Raw genomic sequence first — 19,174 nt, 5'->3', positions numbered from 1 at the left:
GGACATAGGCATGGGCAAGGACTTCATGACTAAAACACCAAAAGCAATGGCAACAAAAGCCAAAATTGACAAATGGGATCTAATTAAACTAAAGAGCTTCTGCACAGCAAAAGAAACTACTGTCAGAGTGAACAGGCAACCTACAGAATGGGAGAAAATTTTTGCAATCTACTCATCTGACAAAGGGCTAATATCCAGAATCTACAATGAACTCCAACAAATTTACAAGAGAAAAACAACCCCATCAACAAGTGGCTGAAGGATATGAACAGACACTTCTCAAACGAAGACATTTATGCAGCCAGACACATGAAAAAATGCTCATCATCACTGGCCATCAGAGAAATGCAAATCAAAACCACAATGAGATACCATCTCACACCAATTAGAATGGCGATCATTAAAAAGTCAGGAAACAACAGGTGCTGGAGAGGATGTGGAGAAATAGGAACACTTTTACACTGTTGGTGGGACTGTAAACTAGTTCAACCATTGTGGAAGTCGGTGTGGCGATTCCTCAGGGATCTAGAACTAGAAATACCATTTGACCCAGCCATCCCATTACTGAGTATATACCCAAAGGATTATAAATCATGCTGCTATAAAGACACATGCACACATGTTTATTGCGGCACTATTCACAATAGCAAAGACTTGGAACCAACCCAAATGTCCAACAACGATAGACTGGATTAAGAAAATGTGGCACATATGCACCATGGAATACTATGCAGTCATAAAAAATGATGAGTTCATGTCCTTTGTAGGGACATGGATGAAGCTGGAAACCATCATTCTCAGCAAACTATCACAAGGACAAAAAACCAAACACCCCATGTTCTCACTCATAGGTGGGAATTGAACAGTGAGAACACATGGACACAGGGGAAGAGGAATATCACACACCGGGCCCTGTTGTGGGGTGGGGGGAGGGGGGAGGGATAGCATTTGGAGATACACCTAATGTTAAATGACGAGTTACTGGGTGCAGCACACCATATGGCACATGTATACATATGTAACTAACCTGCATGTTGTGCACATACACCCTAAAACTTAAAGTATATAAAAAAAAAAAAAGTTCAAAGTGGAAAAAAATAAAATAAAAAGAATAAAGTCCGGAAACATGCTTCAGTATGGTTGAACCTTGAAAACATAATATAAGTGAAAGAAGTCAGATCATGGTGATGTTTGCACAATTGTAAACATCCTGAAATACATTGGGTGTTACACTTTAATATGTGATTTATAAGGCATGTGAATTATATCTTGATGCAGCTATTAACAAATACATGGGATTTTGGAAGGCATTGAGAGACATACTTTATGAATCAGGCCAGCGCAGTGCATTGCTGAGACATCAAAAGCCTGGTCTCTGTCCTATGATTGAGCCCTTTACAGATGTGAGTTCATAGGTTCCCTGCCTAACTAGCCTTCTCTAACTTTTCTGGGACATTGTTTCACCACATATCTTCCTGTTGTTCTTAAGTCAATAATGCATCCTCACTAGAACATTTTCAGTGTGAAGTGTACCAGGATTTTCCTGGTCTTCTTACATGTCTGCCTTCATGGTGCTGAGGTGAAGTCTATTAACAAACGTACCCAAAGTGAGATTCACCACCTCCTAACCCTTTTTCTTGGGCTGTGAATCAACTCAACATGGATATATTGTTCACTGACCAGTGGGTGTTCCATCTTGTTTACATCTAAGTTCAGTATATTGGACTGCTGTCCAAAGATGCTGTCCAAAGGAAGATGGCCTGCTGTCCAAAGAAAATTTTGTCTCATTGCCTGTCACTTCTAGGATGCTTCTAGACACTGATTCTGTGATTTAATAAAAGTGCTAGTTGTCAACAGGCATGATCTACATCCACCACTGCAGCAGGTCACAGCAGAGCATTGCTCTGCCTGTTGGCCCAAAGTAGTGCCCCAAATCACAGTACACCTCTCATCTTTGGTGGTTTCTGATTAAGCTCCTTTATGATGTAATCTGTGAATCACCCTTGAATATCTGATCTTTGAATATGTGTCCTGATTCTAAAATGCATTTCAGGGAGAGGGATCTGTGCCACAAGATGGATAGGAGATATCCAAGATTCCCCATCTCAAGAATTCCAGAACCAGTATAATGAATACATAGACACAGTGTTGGGAAAAAGGCGTGTGCTGAGACCTGCTGAGCATGACAATATAAAAGCCATCCTATTGACAATTTCTATCAGCCTGGAACTGTTGAACATCAAAGACTAAACTCAATTATTAAATTTCTCAAGTCAGTCCAACCACCTTTTTAAGAATTGTTTTATAATTGGTGGTTATTTTTCTACTTTTCAAATATTCAATGGGTTTAAACTTATTTTTTCTTTCCGATTTTTCATGAGAAAATACTGTTGTGTTTTTTCTCATCAACACGATTCCACTTTCACAGTGACTGCTGACTTCTCACACTACATGTCCCTCACATTGCCATTAAATATGATTTATGTAATTTACATAATTACATAAGTAATTTATGAAATTATTTACCTCACTTTACAAATAACTCTTTTAACATAAAAACATATCTATAATCTTTTACTCAGCTAGGTTTCTGAGGTTTCTGCAACACATCATCTTCAGAACGTCTAAGAATTCACCATGGTGACATATTCCTAAACAGATTTCCCTGTTGCAGACAGAGTTGTAATAACTGCTGATGAAATCCTGAAGAGTGTTGATGTATTGAAATGTATTTTGAGAACCACAGTTTGGATTTCAAATTTTATTGAAGATCATTTCAAACTCTGTTTTAACCATAAAATTGGTGACAACATGATGGATGCTGTACCCTTATGAAAGTTTCTTCATAGGCTTATTAGAAATCCCCTCCTCCTCTCAGGATGTGTTGAACTTTTGTTGCTCTCAGTCTTATGCAAACTGTGATTTAAGAGTCTCAGCAACTTCGTGACAAGTCTTGGGCTAAGATAACTTTGAATGTTAATCAATATCTATTAAAATAAAAATATGTTCCTCTTGCATTTGTGTCTCGGTCAGGCACTCCAGATCCGTCTGCCACTGTAGCTCACATCTGTCAGGGTTTGGGGAACTGAGGTAGTTTGAGGGGACCATAAACTCTTTCTGCATTCAATATTTAGTTACTTGTCTCTGCTCACCACATCCTTTCCCCTTCAAGCTTCACTAGACCAGCAAGGCACCCTCACAACTGCCAAGCATTCCCATGGAACCATTAATCTCCCCTGAGAAGCTCTGCATGTCTTTGAAGTCTTGAAGCTAATCAAGGTTTAGAGAAACAAAACAACAATAAAATGTGTGTCACAAGTTATAAATTCTGATTTTATCTCCTACCACCCTGGCCTCCTTGCTGTTTCTTTAAAGTGCCCATTGTTCTGGCTGTCTTGGTGTTTACATTTCTTTGTATATGGAATATTTTTTCTCATAACTTTTAGTTGACAATTTTGCTTAAATGCCTCATTATTAAAGTCTCTACCCTCATTCTTGTGTAAATCAATGTAAAAAATATTATGTGGCTTAAACTTGGTATTGTAGAAACCTGGTACCTGATGGCTCCATTGCACTTTGCTGAGCTGTTGCAAAGAGAGGCCTGCCACAGTTGGAGGTGCAGGTACATGTACTTCAGTTGGATGACTGATTGATAGCTGTCCTTTCTCCAGAAAGGTGGTGTGGGCCCTTTTTTGTGTATTCCTGTAGCTGGGGTATGCTGTGTTCAGTCTTTTCTGCACATACTTACAGAATGTGACTACTCATCAGATTGAAAGTCAGTAGAGAGAAAGAGCTGCTACCTATTCCAACAGAATTTTTTTTAAAAAAATATGTATATAGTGAGATTAAGAAGATGAAGATAGAAGAGTAGCAGGTTAACCATTTAGCGGCACTCCCCACACCTCCCAGCAGCACACCTGGGATTTCCCCCTAAAGAGCAATTACGAAGGCTCAGACCTGTGTTTCTAAGGTGTCCCCCCAGGCCAAGGCATTGGCATTAGATCCCTCTGACTTCAGAGGACTGTGTCAGGGCCCCGGCCAACAGGCAGCAAAGCAGGGTCTGCACTAGGAGAGACACATGTTCAAGAGCGCTTTCATTCCTCACCAAACAAGCTTTCCTTACATGTAATGAAATTGCTTATGTTGAAGCTTAGCATCCAGCCACACATTTAGTTATTTATTCATTCACTCATTCAGTCATTCATTCTTTCAACTTCTATTTCTGCTAAGTCAGTTATGGGCTGAGCATTTTGCTTGGGGCAGGAAACAAGCTGGACGGCACACACCATTCCTGTTCTCAAGAAGCCTGCAGCACACTGGGAGGAGAGTCCACAATCACACAGGAAATTTTACAGTGGTAGCTACAGTAAGAGCTACAGAAGAATATGCAGCTACAATGTATTGTGAAATGGTTTAACAATATACCTAAGGGAGACTGGAGGTTCAGGACAACCACGGGAGAAAATGCCACTTACAAGAAGACATGAAAGCTGTGCAAGGCCTGCCTTGATATTTGATTACGACTTGGTCTTGGCACCTTATTTTAAAAATCTGTTGCACCTGCCATGCACACTGGGACCCCTGCCTGAGTGGTCACATGGGAGCACTGTCAAGCCCCCACATCAGCCAAGGCTTCTCTGAAGGCTGTGAGAATGCCGGCTTCTCTGTGCACGTGCCATTATACACCGACCTCGTTCCTGGTGTCCTGAGCCACTCCTGCTGCCTGCCGAGGACAGAGTGGGATCGTGACCAGAAGCAGGTATGAAAAACACCTTTGGGACTCTTGAGTTGTTTAAATATATTTAATCAGAATCATGACACATTGTATTTTTAGGGAAATATGATTAACTTCTAAAATTAAAGTATTTAATTTAGTTGATGAGTCGAGTTTATCCTCAATTAGAAAATAAAGTATTTTCTAATGCTTTATTAGAAATAACATATTTTCTAATACTTTATTAGAAATAAGGTAAGGTATTTTCTAATACTTTATTAGAAATAAGGTATTTTCTGATACTTTATTAGAAATAAGGTATTTTCTAATACTTCATTGAAATAAAGTATTGAGGATAAACTCATCAAATTAAATGCTTTAATTTTGAAGTTAATTATATTTCCCTAAAAACACAAAGTGTCATGATTCTGACTAAATACATTTAAGCAACTCAAGAATCCCTAAAGTGTTTTTAACACTTACCAGCTTTTCACATCAGTCAGAAAGGCTATTACTAAAAAGTCAAAAAAATAACAGATGCTGGGGAGTCTGTGAAAGAAAAGGAATGCTTATGTTGGTGGGAGTGTAAATTAGTTCAACCACTGTGGAAGACAGTGTGGCAATTCCTCAAAGGCCTAAAGAGAGAAATACCATTTAACCCAGCAGTATAAATCTTTCTATTATAAAGACACATGCATGCGTATGTTCATTGCAGTACTATGGACAATATCAAAGACATGGAATACTACCTAAATGCCCATAGATGATAGACTTGATAAAGAAAATGTGGTACATATACACCGTGGAATACTATACAGCCATGAAAAAGAATGATACCTTGTCTTTTGTGGGAACATAGATGGAGCTGGAGGCCATTATCCTTAGCAAACTAATGCAGGAAGAGAAAACCAAATACCACATATTCTCACTTCTAAATGGGAGCTAAATGATGAGAACACATGAACACATGGAGGGGAACAAACACATGGGCCAGTTGAAGGGTAGAAGGTGCTGAAGGGTGAAGGAAGAGAATCAGAAAAAATAAGTAGTAGGCTTAATACTTGGATGATAAAATAATCTATACAATGAACCCCCATGCCACAAGCTTACCTATCTAACGAACCTGCATATGTACCCCTGAACTTAAAATACAAGTTAAAAGAAAGAAAATACTTTCCACATAGTAAGGAGAATGGCAAACAAGATTAAAGAAGCAATGTTTCAAGTAAGAAGAACAGATATTTTCAACAAACGCCACTTATTTTATAAGTAAACCAACTGGCATTAGATTAGAAATCAGGCAGCCTGCAGGGGGTCATCTCACTTCTCATTGCTCTGGCTTCTGTAAGTTAATATGATGCACTTAGGATTGGCTGGCACTTGCCTACAGTGTGTTATGACAAGCTGAGTCCAGCAGGATCTACTGGGAAGAGGCTGACAGGGAAAGAGGATAACTCAAAGGCGCAAAGCAGATCAGGGCATACCAGTGAAGATGAGGGGAAATGGGCACTCTTACATGTTTCATATAAGAATTGTATCAGGTCCTGCTTGCATTGCTATAAAGGAATACCCCAGACCGGGTAACTTACAAAGGAAAGTGTTTGAATTGGCCCACGGTTCTGCAGCCTATATAAGCATGACAGTGGTATCTGATGGGCTTCTGGTGAGGGACTCAGAAACTTTTATTCATGGCAGAATTCAAAGTGGGAGCAAGCATAACAGAGAGAGAGAGAGCGCAAAGGGTGGGAGGGGAGGCGCCACACATTTTTATTCAATCAGATTTCAAGATAACTCACTCACTGTCACGAGGACAGGACCAAGCCATGTGGGATCCATCCTCATGACCCAAATACCTCCCACCAGGCCCCATTCTCGTATTGGGGATCACATTTCAACATGAGATTTTTGAGGGGACAACATCCAACCTGTATCAAGAATATAAACTGGGACCCCATTTCTGAAATCTTGTCTTTTGCAATTTGAAATTAATAACTGAATACTGTTTACAATGTCACAAAAATAGAATACTTAGGTCTAAATCCAAGAAAACATATACAGAATCTTTTTGTGGAAAACTATAAAATTCCGAAGAAAAATATCAAAGATCAAAAGTAATGGAAAGATGTTCTGCGTCCATGGAATAGAAGACTCGATATTGGTAAGCTATCATTTCTTCCCAGCTTGATGTATAAATTCAATGCAATCCCAATTAAAGTGCCAGCAGGCCATTTTAGGATATTTGTGCTTTATCATGGTAAACTGATTCTAAGCCTATATGGAAAGGCGAAAGACTCAGAATAGCCAACCCTCCACTGAGGAAGAACATATTGGAAGACTGAACTACCTGACCTCCAGGTTTACTCTAAAGCTATAGGAAACATGATAGTGAGGTACTGGCAGAAATAAGCATATAGATTAATGAAACACAGCAGAGAACCCATAGTGACTCAAAAAATATATTCAACTGCTCCTTGGCAAGCAAATGAAACTCAATGGGGAAACCATAGTCTTTACAACAAATCATGTTGGAAGAATTGGGTATCTATATTAAAAAATAAACTCAGAAAACTTACACCTTTTGCAAAAATTAGCTAAAAATGTATGAGAGTTAAATAGAAAAGAAATACTATAAAGCTTCTAGAATTTAATAGAGAAAATGATGGGTTTTTTGGTTTTGTGATGAGTTTTTAGATATGATACCAAATAGATGAAATATAAAAAGTTGATAATTTGGAAATATAAAACTTCTGTGAAATGTAATGTTAAGAGATTGGAAACACTAAAGAATATATTTTTTTAAATATACAAAGAACTCTTAAAAGTCAACAATGGGAAAAAAACTCAATTAAAAAATGAGCAGAAGATCTGAATAGGCTCCTCACCAAAGAAGATACGCAAATAATAAACAAACGCATGAACACAAGCTCAAAATTATTTTTCACTAGGAAATTTCAAACTAAAACAACAAATACCTTCTTCTATTCCATAAGCAATTTTTAATCATTTATTTATTTATTTATTTGAGTCCCAGGGATGAAACCGACTTGATAGTGGTAGATAAGCTTTTTGATGTGCTGCTGGATTCGGTTTGCCAGTATTTTATTGAGGATTTTTGCATCGATGTTCATCAGGGATATTGGCCTGAAATGTTCTTTCTTTGTTGTGTGTCTGCCAGGTTTTGGTATTATGATGATGCTGGTCTTATAAAATGAGTTAGGGAGAAATCTCTCTTTTTCTGTTGTTTGGAATAGTTTCAGAAGGAATAGTACCAGCTCCTCTTTGTACCTCTGGTAGAATTCGGCTGTGAATGTGTCTGGCCCTGGGCTTTTTTGGTTAATAGACTATTAATTACTGCCTCAATTTCAGAACTTGTTATTGGTCTATTCAGAGATTTGACTTCTTCCTGGTTTAGTCCTGGGAGGGTGTGTGTGTCCAGGAATTTATATGTTTCTTCTAGATTTTCTAATTTATTTGTGTAGAGGTGTTTATAGAATTCTCTGATGGTAGTTTGTATTTCTGTGAGATCAGTAGTGATACCCCCTTTATCATTTTTTATTGTATCTATTTGATTCTTCTCTCTTTTCTTCTGTATTATCTAGCTAGCTGTCTATATTGTTAATTTTTCCAAATAACCAGTTCCTGCCTGAAACTATCATCAGAGTGAACAGGCAACCTACAGAATGGGAGAAAATTTTTACATTCTACCCATCTAACAAAAATCTAATATTAAGAATCTATCTACAAGAAACTTAAACAAATTTACAAGAAAAAAAGCAAACAACCCCATGAAAATGTGGGCAAAGGATATGAACAGACACTTCTCAAAAGAAGATATTTATGCAGCCAACAAATGTGAAAAAAAGCTCATTATCACTGGTCATTAGGGAAGTCCAAATCAAACCACATGAGAGACCATCTCACTCCAGTGAGGATGGCGATCGTTAAAAGGTCAGGAAACAACATATGATAGAGAGGATGTGGAGAAATAGGAACACTTATACACTGTTGGTGGGAGTGTAAATTAGTTCAACCACTGTGAAATACAGTGCAACGATTCCTCAAGGGTCTAGAACCAAAAACACCATTTGACTCAGCAATCCCATTACTGGGTATATACCCAAAGGATTATAAATAATTTTATTATAAAGACACACGCACACGTATGTTTACTGCAGCACTATTCACAATAGCAAAGATTTAGAGCCAACCCAAATGCCCATCAAAGATAGACTGGATAAAGAAAATTAGCACATACACACTATGCAATACTATGCAGCCATAAAAAGAATGCGTTCATGTCCTTTGAAGGGACATGGATGAAGCTGGAAACTGTCATTCTTAGCAAACTAACACAGAAATGGAAAACCAAACACTGCATGTTCTCACTCACAAGTGGTAGTTGAAAAATGAGAACACATGGACACAGGGAGGGAAACATCACACATAGGGCCCTGTCAGGGAGTAGGGGGCAAGGGGAGGGAAAGCATTAGGATAAATACCTAATGCATGTGGGGCTTAAAACCTAGATGACAGCTTGATGGGTGCAGCAAACCACCATGGTACATGTATACCTGTGTAAGAAACCCGCACGTTCTGTATATGTATCCCAGAACTTTAAGTATTTTATTTATTTACATATATATATATACACACACACACAAATATATACACACATACATACAATAAAAATGCAAATGTTAAATATGTAATAGATAAAATGAAAATAGAATAATTCTCTCAAAATTGCTGAATTAAGTTTTGGTAATGGTAAGTGAAAAATATTTGTCAATGAAATAAAGCAAAAATTGAAATAAATTGGAATTATTAGTATAAAGTTGAAACACTGGCAGAGAAGATGAAGAAAATTTAAAATATACAAGCATTTCAGAGAGAACAAAAGAAGTAAAAAAGGAAGAAAACATATTATTACTACTACTACTAATAATAATGTGAAATGACTGAATTGAAGACAAAATATGTTTTTAAGAAGTTGTTCTGATTGCAATAAAATATTAATGAAGAAATACAACATTTTAAAATATCCTGAAGAAATTGTCACACTTCAATGAAGAAAATAAAAGCTTACAAGCTCTTCTAATTGCTTTTTCATAAAAAACGATTTACTTTCAAAATAAAGAGGATATAATTTTCATTGGGCTTCTCATCTTCTGTAGTGGAAGCTAACAATGTTTGACTTATATGCAGTTTTTATGAGACAATGTTTTTCAGCAATTTTTCTGTCAGGTAATGCCACCACTTATTATTCTGTTGAGAATTGTTTAAAGAATTTTTTATTTTTAAGATGTGCAAAGACTCAGAAATTATTCTATCCTTCTTCCCTATCTAAACAAATTATTTCAACAAGTAGTGTAACCAAAATCGTTAAGTCCAAAGTATGATTAAAACAGAACTAGATTAAATATGAAAGCAACAGTCATGAGAAAATATTTACACTGTGTAAAACCTAACTTTTAACTGATAATGATAATGCAACAGGCGATTTTAATTGAGAAAATAAAAACAGTTCTTAAAATTAAAGAATAAATTCCCAGACCTGTGAATCCTAAACTGTCATAAAACCAAAATTGGTGTATCTAGGACACTGGGAGAAGGGTAAAATACAAATATTCTAAAATACTCAGAAAACGGAGTAAACAGATTTTTAAAAATCTCAATGTGAGAGCATAGATGAGTAACAAATAGAAATGGAATGTAACCTAAAACATACTTTTTAAAATAGGAAAAATAATTAAAAAGAGAGAAACAGTAATTATAAAATTGATGTTAGACATTAAACTAAGTAAACACAGTAAACACGGTAGTATTTTTTCTTATAAAATTATAGAAAATGTACTTTTAAAATTAAATTAATTTAAAAATGTAATTTAAAAAATGTAATTTCTTGGGGGGGAAGAGCATGCTTATTTTATGTATATAAAATTACATTTTAAAAATGTAATTTAAACAATCCAGCTACATTAGCAGAACTAAGCACGCTCCTTCCCCCTCAAAACACAAACAAACAAAAAAAACAGAAGAAGAGAGAAAAATAACAAGACTTGGAGCAAGTTGGCAAAAAAAAAAATCTCAAGCAGGATTTCTCCTGTAATGTCAGTGTAAATAACAATTAAATCACATTTCAAAGTTAAAATTTTTAAAAAAGATGGAACTCATACAATTATAAAATGTATAGTAATAAATAAATTATATATGTAAACTTTTATACACTATCTGTCACGTAAAAGAAAGTGGGAATAAATACAAATACAAATTTTTAAAAATAAAATTATATTCAAAGATTTTAATAGATAGGTCCAGTAATCAAAATCAAAAACTTTAAAACACTTACAATTTTATATCTTACAAACTGACAACTTGCAATCATTTTATTATAGAAAAACATTTATATAAATAAATCACGTTCTAGTTTCCGGAAAAAAAAATTAATTCTACGGGGGAGATTTTGTAAACTGCATTTTTTGATAAAAATTCAATAAATCTAAAAATAAAAATAAAGTTCAGAAAGACTTCTGATTCTGTGCATTATAAAGTAGCTGATATCATATTTTTTCCACCCATAAACAGCTATAAAACCTACATAAATATCCATATAACAATGATTACAGATTTAGAATGACAATTAACCCAGGGCAATAACAATTGAGAGAGGAAGCTCATGAGTTATGGCTTGTATTTGTTCTGAATTTCTTTTTGGGGATATTTTCCAGGCTGAAGTTCAGAGAAGTCAGTCAAGGCTGAGGGTGAAAGTTATGCTGAGCTAAAGAGAATGAGAAAAGAGTTGAGAGCTTTACAGAAATCCCAGAAGGCAATGACTATGAGCAAATCGTAGAAAGGAAAGTGTAAAAGTCTACATTAAATCAGCCTCTTTGGTTCTTGGCCAGTTTCTGAGATTTGATAGAACTCTAATCTGCCTGTCAGGAGGAGTAAGGCTGAATGGATGTAGTGGAGAATTCAGAGTGTCAGGGAGGTGCTGAAGTCCAGGCTGCTGAAAGTGAAGTGGCCTTTCAAATACCCTGAATATTCTGTTAGCAACCAGAAAGACCATGCTATAGGAGTGCAGGTTATGTTCTGGAAATAAGAAAAACTGCAATATAAGTGCCCTAACAAGTTGTAAAACTAGGCCTTGAAATAGGTAATTGATTATTTTATAATTTAACTCAAATTTAATTCAGAACAAATTAAAAATGGAAAATGATACAATTTTGGTTCTTTACAATGTAATAATTACAATGTCCAGCACAAAATTAAAAATTTCTAGACTTTCAAAGAGGCTGAAAAAAGTGACAAATTAAGAAGTAATACAGTCTAAGCAGAGGGAGAGTTTGTTTAGATATTTTAGTTCACAGAAAATGACCGATACCTTAAAATTAATAAAGGAAATATAGATAAGAAATATGCAAATATGGAGTGTTCTTAGAATTTATAAAAATATAAGAAACATTATTACAGTGTAAAATATATAATAACTAAGTTAATAATTCATTGAGAGAAAAAAATCACTGTATTCAGCAAAAGATAGGTTAGTAAACTTGAATACAGTTAAAGAGAAGATATTAAAATTGAAGCATAGACATGAACATGAATAAAAAGTATAAAACATGAAAAAACTAGAATATGAACAAGAAGTTTGGCAAATATGTAGTTGGGTTCCCAGAAAGAGAGAAGGAAAAAAAATAGGAAATGAGCAATATCTGAAGCAAAAAATTACCTGAAGATTTTCAAAATGCTTGAAAGCTATTCAAGATGTTCAGTAAACCACAAATTGAATTAATATAAATTAGATCCCATCTAGATATATAAAACTTAAACTTGTAAGCATCATAGAAAAAGAACTTAAAAGCAAGTGGGAAGAAAACACAAACCAACAATAAAAATGAGAGCTGAATTTTTAACAGAAGCAATGGAGTTCAGAAGATGATAGAAGAATATTTTTAAAATATTGAATAAAAAAAGACACAAAAAAACTGGCAACCTTTATTTCTATGACCAGCAAGTTTCCTTCAAAAACAAAGGTTAAAAAAATGTCTCAGGCAAATAAACGTGTCAGCATTCCCGCAGGGTTGTCAACTCTAAAGGAAGTGCATTAGTTTAAGTGCAAATGATCCCAGACTGAAGAACAGAAGTGGAAGGGGTATGACCAAAAAAATAGAGGAATCCTTGGACCAACTGATTTGGTTGTGGAACCTGAGCACTTACGGCAGGGATGGCCCAGTGTCTTTCTCTAGACTCTGCATACAATAAGGGCTGGATTCATGAGGTGCAAACAGCCTATTTATCTTTATCAGAACTCAGAGTTGGTGGGATGCAAGATTTTGTCTCTACAGTTGATCTTCAAAAGGACTACGTACTAACTGCTATGTGAGCAAGGCCATCTAATGGACTTTACAAAATGGAAAGTTTTTTTTCCTGCTTTTATTTGTTTTTTTGAAAAACAATTGTTATTATTGAATTGTCTTTTATTTCCTTACTATTAATATTTTAAAATATTAAATATACATAAAAGTAAATGCTATTTTCATAAATACTTTTTTAATAAAACAAGATGAACTCCACATCTTCATAACTCTAGGAGGTGTAAGAAGACTTCTTAGAAGTACTTTCATCTACTTACTGTTTTGAGTCAGGATTCTACATTTGACATGTATTTGACTTTGTATCTCAGGACCTGCATGGTGTTTTTAAAGCTGTGATTGTTGTTGACATGATATATGGAAATCACATGGTGGAATGCCATGCCTGCTACTTCATTGTCTCCCAAGTGAAAGGGACCGTGCAGTGCACTCTCGCTGGAGTGATTTCAAGCCTGGTCTCGCTTCTTGAAATCACTCTTCTGGTGCTTTCTTGTTGACTAGATAGAAGAAAGGGAAAATGAAGATTTGAATTCTGTTGCCCAATCAGTAAAACCACCTTAGGCACAGTTCTGCATATGAGGGCGCACACATACTTTAAACATCTGTGGAAAATACCCCATTCATAAAAAGCAAATTGGCAATTGTGTTTTCTAATCTTGACTGTGACTTAATCTGTTGGTAGTAACGACGCTGTTTAGAAAAGCAAAGTGTTTTTGTATCTTACTATATTTGCATAATTACACTTACTATTGCAAGATTCAAATGTTCAGAGACTCTGTCTTATTTATGCTTGTAAATGCTTCAGCATCCAATTGGAAACATAGGTAGGTAGGTAGATTAAATAGATTAGATAGATAGGTGATGGATGGATGGATGGATGGATAGATAGATAGATAGATAGATAGATAGATAGATAGATAGATAGAGTGCTCAAAAATAAAGTGGGTATTCAAAATGGAAGAAATTAAAGAAAAGGAAGAAAGGAAGAAAAAAAAAGAAAGAAAGACCAGACAGGAGGGAGAAAGGAGAGTAGAGAATGGAGAAGCAGAGAAAAATTTTGGCTACTCAGTAATTTCAAAGAGGGTTTTCTGTAATACTCTTAATATGTATCAAACCTGAAGTCCAATTACTTACCTGTATTAAATGATTTATTTTAATATATTTAACTGGGAGAATATACAATGAAATATTTCCAAATGTATAAAAATAACAATTTAGTAAATTGAATGCTAAGTAAATAAAAATATAAATATGGACAGATAAAAGCAAGCACTTTTTCTTTATGCTTTTTCTTTTTGTAAAATAATGGCATTAATGTTGATATCCATACCAAAATCTGTGAATACTCCTGTTTTATCATTATTAGGAGTGCATGTTTTAGTGGTTCTTAAGTCAATTTAGTATAGTTAGTATTATTATTGACTTATTAATGTTATTATTATTATACTTCAAGTTCTGGGATACATGTGCAGAACGTGCAGGTTTGTTACATAGGTTTACACGTGCCATGGTGGTTTGCTGCACCCATCAACCTATCATCTACATGAAGTATTTCTCCTAATGCTATCCCTCCCCTAGCCCCCCAACCCCCAAAAGGTCCCAGTGTGTGATGTTCCCCTCTCTGTGTCCATGTGTTCTCATTATTCAACTCCTACTTATGAGTGAGAACATGTGGTGTTTGGTTTTCTGTTCTTGTGTTAGTTTGCTGAGAATGATTTTTAACATTTTCTCCATTTTTATTGTTAGGTCCAAATTTTGGTCTGGAGCCAAAGACAATATAGGACGAAGTTTGATTTGTTCCAAAACTCACAGAAATCTCTAAAATGGAAGAATTTTCTTAGAACCAAAAGGCATGGAATTGATGACATGAACCTGGTAAGTTTAGAGGCTGTGCCACTGTAGGTCTGGCAATCAAAGATGCTTTCTGCAGATTCGTGAGTTTAGAGTTTGAGAAGCCAGCACCACCTTGCAATCGGTTAATAATATAGTAGCTGATAAGCTGAGTAGGAAAACTTTCATGTAAAATATAATGAGAAGATTTTTTTTCTCTCCTTTGGTATATATTTGAGAATCTTTTAAAAATCTACAAAAAAAATTGATGTTACAGTCTTTACCATTTGCTTTAAAAAAAGATTTTCCACTCGCTCATCTCTAGAAGGTCATCTTTGAGATGTACAAGCCAGCCCTTCATTTAGGTCTCCTCTTGCATTCATATTTAACTTTCTTTCATTCGGTGGCCTTTATTAGCTGAGCTCCTGGAGCTTGTAGCACATTTTAAACAGCAACACTGGAAGGATGTAAATGCAGAATAATGTATCAGGACTCAAATTTGCATGGTCAAATGTCAAAAAAATTAGGCCTTCCCCAGAACCATGTCAAGAGAAATAACATAAGCGGGCAAACCCGACAGCAGGCATGCCATTATCATTTAGCGCAAGCTGTCATCACTGCCGGCAAGTGGAAGCAGTGGTCATTAGCTGGAACTCTGCCGGGGGAGGTTGCAATTCTTCCTTTTCCTTTTTTTAAAGATTTTTTTTATTTTTTTCCCCATCATCTGACAGTATTTCACAGAAAACTGCAATGCAATGTTGCCTCCCTGACAGGAAAGTCAAGAGGTGGGGGATGGCGCCTTTGGGTGGTGGTTGGGGGGAGCAGTGAAAAGACCAGTGAGCAAAATCTGTAAGAGTCCACTGTCAGCTGGAGGGTGCAGGAATTGCATTACCTTTCGGATAAATACTCATTAAGAGTAATCACTTTATTTCAGCTCTGTAATGACATTAACAAGCTTGGAATACAGGGAATTACATGAGTCAGAACAAATAATTGAATATTCTACTGCAGAGGGAACACAGCACACGCCTGCCTTCATGTCATGCTGTTTCTGAAGCTAGCACAAGCATGCAATTAGATAATAAGCTTAAACAGCATTAAATTGGCACTATTCGTACCACCACTGAGAAAAAAAGGAGTATTAATTGTTCAACCCAAACCTGCTTGTAATTTCATGCAATACAAATACTAGTAAGCCTGTCCTGTTTTTATTTAAATGGACTTATACACAGGCTTTAAACATACCAATTAAAAAGGAATACAAATAAAATCTTAGGAAGAAAGATAAAAAATGTGCCCATGCTGATTCGATTAAGTGGGGGAAGGTTTTCTCTTGAAAAGAATAAAAATTCAGCTACTTTTAAAAAAACTTTGGGGTACTATAGTAATGTGATTATTATTTTCTCAGTATTTCTACTAGGCAGTTTTCTTTTAAAATTATTATAATCTAAATATGTGCAGTGAGGAGAAATTCATGTTTGGCTTACATAAATGTAGCTGTAGCTATACATACAGATAAAGACAGGGACATAGATCCAGATAAAGACAAAGGAATAGATACAGGCATAATTGATGTTGGGTCATCCTTAGTCATGCAAAATGCTATGTGAATGTAAAGATGCCAAACAGAACAGAATGATTCTGTGTTGTGCTACTCAAGAAAAGAGAGTTGAAAGCTGGTGAGCACCAGGTGTCATTTAACTTGCTAGATTCATTAGCAAGCTGGGACCCTGAAAGAAGAAAAAGCTGCATTTTCAACACCTTGCCACACAAGGGTGTCATTTGGTGCCCTAGATCCCTAGATCACCTTAAGCGTGAGTTAACCTGATGCGATGCATCAAATTACACAAGCTGTTGGACCAATGCAAGGAGCAGCCTAGGAATATGCTGCAGGCTCTGCCCTCCACACGGAGAGGACGGGGTCTTCCCCTTCTAGGGTGAGCCGCCCAGAACAGATGAGATGAGCTGTGAGAGGCCAGGGCCTTTGGGGAGACCAATTTGGGAGGTAGCCATTTAGAGTGGGTCTCCATCACAACTCCAAATCTGTGCAGTTATTCAGACAAGCCAATCAGCACTGGATATGTGATAGGAAAACTCAGTAATCATTTATAATCCTGACAGGTGAAGGGGCTCCAAGGCAAACCTTAATATACACTGTAGGTTTGAAAATAAGAGAAAACAAATAAAGTAATCTCTATATTCCTGAGAAAATGTCTTTTCTTTCTGTAGTCCTACAATCTTCTAGTCAGGGTTTTTTCCTTCTTTTTTATCATTCCCATCCTCACAGGAGACACAAAACCATTTTAAATCTATTTTTCTAAATAGATCACCACCCAACCCTCATCTAAGTTCTTGTCTGTAACTCATGTGGATGTGTAGAAGTTATTATTCAATAAGGCAAAGGGAAAGGGAAAGTAGTTTCTACTTTAGAACTATTTAGACTATGCCAGTAAATTTAATTTTGAGAACTAAACTAGAAGTTTCAGTATTTATCATATCTGTCCTATAAAGTAACTTGAAATTATTGGAAGAAAGATTATCCAGTAGCCCAGTCTTCTTGGTGAAATAGAACTTTGCTTACTGCATTGCTCATGATACATACACAATTCATCTGTAGAAGAAATTCAGGAAAAGGGCATATTTCCAGTTGAAACTGGAATTAAAATTAATTGCAATAGCAGAAGTATTGTCTATCTCTCCCTTCCTCTTTCTTTTCTCTCTCTCTCTTTCATTTTTTCTCTCTCATTATAATTCTAGTTTCACTTGAGAGTCAGTTATAATAGATCTTAGCTTTCATAAAGTAGGTACTGTATTATACACATAACATTCTTAATTACCAGTGATTATTCATCGTATCCCTATCTATGTGCTAGGTACATAGTAAAGCGATAAAATTTGGTCTCTATTTTAAAGCAGCATTTATTTCTATTAAGTTCACACATTTATGAGACAATAATGAAATAATACAAAAAATTAATCCCTAATTTATATGTTTTATAAAGGAATAGCCCATGTTTTATATGTTTAGCAAACATGTTTTATATGTTTTATATGTATATGTTTTATATGTTTTATAAAGGAATAGCCCAAAATGAATTCATAGAAAAGGAGCTATTTATGTATTCAGTCAACAAATATTGATTGATCACTTACTGTATACCAGGCTCTCCACCATGTGCCAGAGATAGACCTGAGAAAGCACTCGTGTCCTCCAGGAACTTCACTCACCTGGAAGAGACAAGCTGTATCGTGAGCTGGGCAAATAGTGTTCATTGTAACTTTCCTTTTTCAAATAAATTTCTTTGAAGACGCATTCTTGTAAAGATGAAATCAGGAGAGACATGACTTTTGGCAGCACCGTCCTGTGGGACATGTGGCAAACAAATGACATGAGCTAATGGGACAAGAAGGCAACTTCAGCTAGAGAGATGGAAAAAGGTCAGGTGTCCTCCAAATGACCTCTCTTCATGACCACCTCACTCAACATCCAGACACCAAATCTTTAGGAGAGTGACTGAGCACACTATATGCCAAAGAGCAGGAGGCTGGAGGAGGCTGGACATCACTGTCTTTTATTATCACAGACAAAACAGTAACACTCTGCAGAGCTATGGAAACTTGGTAGAAAAAAATAATGGATAAGTCACATGGTGGGAATGTTCAGAAATGTGGAGAAGGCTTTGGCTGCCCATGCAAGGAATTAAAGCTTTACTTAAGATTAGGTTGACTGAGATAAAAAAAAAATATTTCATCTATGCTGAGCCTTAGAAAAGGATAAACTGAGATAGATTATTTCATGCAGATAGAAAAGTTTATACAACATCATAGAGGCTTAAGAGAACCTGTCTTCAAGTTCAATATTGCTATGGGATGAAGTTCCTGGAGGAAGTAACATAGATTATGATAATCTGTTATGTAATGAAAATGGAATTCTAGTATTTTCCTGAAAGTGACAAAGAATTAGAATAATTTAGAATGGGGCTGGGTGCAGGGTGTTAAGGGATCATATGAACTTTATTATGATATTGTAAAGATCACTCGGAAGAGATCGAAGGAAGTGGGACTAGAGGCAATAAGACTAGTAAACAAACTTTCCACATGATCTAGTTTGGATAATTTGGCACTATTAATCAAAGGAGACATTGTAAAAGAAGAAAAAGCAGATTTGGAAGTTTTGAACATTTTCAATTTGAAATGGGCTTTGTATTACTCTGTTTTCATGCTGCTGATAAAGACATATCCGAGATTAGGTAATTTA

Source organism: Hylobates moloch, unplaced genomic scaffold (genome assembly GCF_009828535.3).
Source record: "Hylobates moloch isolate HMO894 unplaced genomic scaffold, HMol_V3 SCAFFOLD_17, whole genome shotgun sequence".
In the NCBI taxonomy this organism is placed as follows: domain Eukaryota; kingdom Metazoa; phylum Chordata; class Mammalia; order Primates; family Hylobatidae; genus Hylobates; species Hylobates moloch.
Note: the sequence above shows the minus strand (reverse complement) of the source record.